This window comes from Arctopsyche grandis, chromosome 10 (genome assembly GCF_051622035.1).
Source record: "Arctopsyche grandis isolate Sample6627 chromosome 10, ASM5162203v2, whole genome shotgun sequence".
Taxonomy (NCBI): domain Eukaryota; kingdom Metazoa; phylum Arthropoda; class Insecta; order Trichoptera; family Hydropsychidae; genus Arctopsyche; species Arctopsyche grandis.
The window spans coordinates 19434755-19440754 of record NC_135364.1 but is presented as its reverse complement, the minus strand read 5'-3'; positions in this window follow the sequence as shown (position 1 = coordinate 19440754).

Here is a 6000-nt window from a genome sequence, read left to right as displayed (position 1 = left end):
TGTTTATGAGGGTTCGCTTATAATCGCCCCCGTTTCATTAACGGGAAAATCGGCTTATTGCTAACTAACTGTGTAATTTATGTTTGAGTTTATTGCATTGCCGTATAGTGCAGAGATTTCCAATTTTATTAGGTACTGGGTCACATAATTATTCGACATTCATAGAATTTTTTTTCAGAAATCTTCTAACTTCATCTTCTTTAAGTTTATCGCTCGTGAATTGTCATTTCAAATTTGGGATTATTGCAGAAGTTGATTTTTTTTCTATATTGAGCTAATTTCCTTAGACTAGTAATATTGATTTTTAATATTTGATTTAATAATTTACTTTGAATATAAAACGGTCAAACAACTCGGATTACTGCATATATGTAGATATGAAGTACATATGAGCCGTTATCGTTTGAAAGTGGCGAAAGTCTAATTTTCAGTTCCAAAAACACTATTTCTGTTTGACTTAATTCACAAAACATCATCACTTATTTTAATTTGATGTGTACTGAATCTCGGAAAAGCAGAATAAACGTACATATTATAAGCCACCAGTATTTTTAAACATTGTTAAATGCAAAACAATATATTCAATGTTTTGCGAAATATATCTCGAAAAGAAGAAAAGTGGACTTATGCCACTTTCAAATATAACGGCTCATTTGTACATATACTGGTTAAGTATTGTAATTCGATTCTACCCATTAAACGAAGGACATTGATACGAAACTTCGGAAAATTTCATCATTATATTTATCTTGAGTAATGCTCAAAAAGGAAGGATCGTGTATCGAGCAAATTAATTGAACTGATCAAATATTCTCATATTGGATTTCTACGTGTATTATATATTATAATAAGAGTGTTTGGTTAATAAGTCAATAGAAAAATTTATTTATTTTTATTTTATCATGTTTATTCATACTTAAGGTTCAAAATGTCGTCGTCTGATCGTATAAAAACTTTAATTAGCGTTTTGACTTTTTCGTGACGTCACGCACGCGTTTTCCCGCACTTTTCCTCGGCATGCCATTTTTCAATCGGCGATAAGGTTTCAGTCGAGGCTTATATAGCCAAACGTAATTCAAAACGGCCGGGCAGGGTTAACTCGCCGGCAAGACAGGGTTAATAAACCCGCGGGTCATTATCGACGGACGTTCACCTTATTGATCAATGACACGCGTGCCCTTAATACGCGATACACGTTCGATCGATTGCCACCACCTTAAATTTTCTTTAAAAATCTAGTCCTGTTACAAAAGATACCGTCATCATCATTTTTAAAACAATTGTATATGGGGTATTGATCTATCTGGTTACTTAAGCTGTTCATTTATTTGGGTGATATGATTATGAATTTGAATCTCGTTTGCAGGAAAATATATTATTATATTATAAAAGTATCTGAAAAATGGATCTAATTTATTTGTGCAATGTTTTGAAATTTAGAGCATTTCTTATTCAATTTAAAAGTATTTCTATAACTTTAAGGTGGTGATAATTATTTGATAACTTTTTTGGTATATTGTAGCAATTACTGCTACAATATACTGTTTACTCATTGAAAACTATTTATCTGTAATGGTTTTCAATGAGCTTTCTCATGAACTTAGCAGTGGCGTAGCGAGCGTAAATGGTATTTTTTAAAAACATTTTTTCCCTTCTTATTTTCATATTTGGATATAACACATAAGACATAAATTTTATGTAAATATGTATGTATACATATACCAAGGCTATGGAGTCGCTTCAAAATTTACCGACTCCGACTCTGACTACCTTATGCTTCGACTTCGACTTCGACTACAGCTCCGACTGTAACTTCGACTCCGAATTGAATGATTTTAGTTAGATTGACTTTTCTTGCTAACATATAAAATTGTTAGTTATAAAAATAATAATGATCTTGAACATATAAAAAATTAAAGGAATTAAAAAAATCAATAAAAATTGACATGTAACTCAATTGAATTATTTGTAATGAATTAGGTATAAATTAAGGTCATTCATTCAAAAAACAAATCAATTTAATATAAAGAATTCAAGCAAAAATTAGAATTAAATGTATGAAACGGAAGAAAAATCAGTTTTAGTCACAACACATAAAAATACATGCGTGCACTCAGCGATTTTATTTACAATGCAATTTAATTTCATTACAAAGATATGATTAAATTTCAATATACATATTAGTGGAATTGGAGATTATAGACATGACACACTGTAATACTATTAATTAAAAAAAACAACAAATAGGAGTCGGAATCAGTTAATTTTTTTACGACTCCGACTCCACAGCCCTGTTATTTTATTTACCTACGCTATTTTATGAAGAAATGATTGCGGTTTGTTAAAGTCTAGTATGTACCTGTGTATATATCTTAAAATACAGAAAATTACAAAAATTTCTGTATTTTATGAATTCGTAGTATTAAGCGTTCAGGCAAAAAAAAAAATACATTTACCGAAAGTATTTTCTTAAATGCATCTTCCGCTTTTACGGTTGGGCTGAAGTTCTAGAAAGACTGCATGTTCGAGAGGCGGATTACGAAGAATACTCATAAACATGAATGTTTTTGACAAATTTTGTAGATAAATTCGTCACCCGCTCAAGCAAAGTAAGATGGAAACCTAAGTTACTAAAAAATATGATAAAAGAATAAATAAAAAAATATGTTTAGATATCTCCACCGTTACCTCCTCCTCGCTGCTGAAACATGGCCTTCTATTGAAGCGTACTAGCCGGAATATCTAAGCTGACTAATAGGAATCGAATATTTTTCTTCTTACTGCCAATTTAATCGAAATGTTTACGCTTACCGATGATAATTCAAGTCATTTTTATTAAACTTTTATAAATGTTAACTGTCAGGTTGTACATACACACGTTTCCGATTTGATTTGGGTGATTTTTCGACCGAGGCTGTCAGAAATCGGGGGCCGAAATTAGCGAGCGTCGCGTAGGCCATTTGTAGGACGGTTAGGAGGCCGAGATGAACGATAACCCGCAGTTTGTGGGTTGAACTCGTGTGGGTGGATTGGCGTGGGTTAGTAGGACGTGGATGTAAACAAGTCCTGAATTGGGTCGCGACCTGTTCCTTATAAAGGACCATTATGTAACCCGTAGCACTCGAATCGCGATATTTCAGGCACACGCTCTCCGCTACCGCGGAAACTCGATAATCGCTTTATAAAACACAATCTTATATTATATTAGGGGCGAAAATTTGAAAATTTAATTACATTAATAGTTATTAGAAATATGGGCCACGTTATAAATGAAAAATGGGTCGAAAGTAAAAAAAATGAATCTTAAAAGGTCTATTAATTTTTGTATTGTATTATTTTTAGCATTTAAAATAAAATGTAATGAAGGTATATGTAGTATTAAAATCTACATATTATTTCTTTTGTTCAGTTTGATTTTTTTAATATGTAAGTAAACATATATCGCATTCATTTGCTTATCATTTTGATAGAGCAAATATTTATAGATATATTAAAACTGAAAGAAAATGTGCATTTACGATATTTGCTGATTTGATTCACTACAGAAGAGGATAGGTATGTAGAGAAAAGTTTCATTAACGAACATATTCTATGTACATCTATATACATATACATATGTATATAAATATATTTACGGAACTAACTCAAATGAGTAATTTTTTTGATATCTGTAACTTTTTCAATCTTTCTTCCGTTAAATTCAATGTTTGGCAAAGACATTGACTTTATTGTATCAAATCCTATACTATAAATAATATGAGATTATCGAACCTTATGTTTAAAAAATAATATCTAAAGAGTTTTGATTTTGTTTGAATCTAAGCAGATTTGTTTGTTACTGTATTGATATAGTGACACGTGTGCGATTCTGGTACATCTTGGAGTTCTTCCAATTATCTCGAGCTCATCAAGTCCAATTCTCTCATTTGAATATTATAAAATAGATATTGTCTTTGAAATATAATTACTTGAGACCTATATTGAGTGTTCTTAACGAAGTAGTCTAACACTATACAAGCACTCTAATCAATCACAATACTTTTGCGAACAAAGTATTATAAAATAAATCTCTCCGTCGAGTCGCGTCGTGGCCGGGGGGAATTTTCATGCTCGGAAAAGTCATCGGGGAAAATCGAACCGAGGGAAAACGAACAGGTTAAGTCAATAATGAGTCAGAGGGCCTTTGACGAGGGCTCTCGAGGCGATGAGCCTTTCATAACAACACTCGTCTCTGTTTACGACCCCTCGTGGACCACAATTTCGTGCTAATTTATCGCCAATGAATACCCATATATTCCTGTCACTTTATATCTGACCCTCGGTTTTTCCCCCAAAATGGGTCAAAATCGAATATTCGACAAATTGAACCATGCGCTGAATATTACCTATATATTACGTATACATATGTAAAAGGGTATTATGGGTATATATATATATATATATATATATATATATATATATATATATATATATATATACACATATCTACTAGGGATGAAATACATATACATATATTTCATCCCTGGTATATATGCATATGCACATATGTATTTCCTTTAGATAGCTTCCTATATTTTCCATGCAAATGGGAAAATTTTACCTTTAAAATGTAAAACGCTTCTCGTATAGTGCTTTTAAATTGAGCTTTTAAGCCGGTTATTGGAGGGACGTATGTACATACATAGAGTGTGCCTAGCTTAAGAGCAAATATTTATATTTATTCGTTTCTAGCCAGAGTTTGAGCTGATGGTAGTTCAAGAAATAATATCTCTTTTAAAACGAGTTTTTTTTAAATGAGCGAAAATTTTTAATGAACTCATTTATTAAATCTTCTACGTTTCACCACCTGTTGATTATTTCTTGTAAGCTTTGGAGTACTAAGTACTTCAGGTTTCGAATGAAAAAATGTGCGAGTTTTGTGAGTGTTCTTTTAAAGCACGTACGTTTAATTACAAAGGAATCGGAGCATGTTTTGTGAAATATGATATTTGTTTACCATTTGAGGTAGGACTGCAATTTGAGAGAGGCCAGCACTTATATAAGGGAGCTTCGCAAAATGCCTAAATTGCAAAGTTTATGAAAGCTTTCGGGGAATAGGTAGGTATCCGGACTCTTATTAAAACAATACGTGCAAAAATAGATTGCAATATAGTAGTAGTGTTTGTATGGGTGTAGACTATCGCGTGCTAGTAGATGATTTTAATTAAGATATGTATACAAAAATAGGTTTTAATTAACGTTTTCCAGGTTGTTTGTGTGCTGTTTAAGGGCGATTTTAAATTCATTAAATTTACAGGGGGCGGAAGTGTAAATAGTAATATTAAGATGTTGATATTAATAAAGTTGTTATAATTCCTACTTTCCTATATATGTTCGTAGCGGGTCTACGTGACTTGACAGAATGTTAAATTACAGAAAACGCAAATATCAGAATGCAAAGATCGAAAATCGAAAGATCTTAAGTCGAAAGATCAAAAAAAAATGGTGCATGGTAAACGGTACATACTCACTTAATTTGCGCGAGCAGGATACAACAGGAACAAGAGGAACAGGCTTTTCCTGTTTTTTATTTTTTATTTTTCAGGATTTTCCGGAAAAGCCTGTTCCTCTTGTTACTGTTCTATCCTGCTCGCGCAAATTAAGTGAGTATGTACCGTTTACCATGCACCATTTTTTTTTGATCTTTCGACTTAAGATCTTTCGATTTTCGATCTTTGCATTCTGATATTTGCGTTTTCTGTAATTTAACATTCTGTCAAATCACGGTGATCGGTTCGGGGTATATCACAATAGTATGTAGATCTTCGCAATATTTGGGTACGTATTTGTGCCTAAGGTGAGTAATTGAAATGTATTGTTAATTATATCACAAACGACTGGTGAATTATAAAATTATTGTATTTGGATTTGATATCAGGGTTTAAATTAATATTGGTAACTGTAGTCTTATCTCCATCTTAAATGATATAGAATTCGTAAAAAATAATAATAATCCATGTT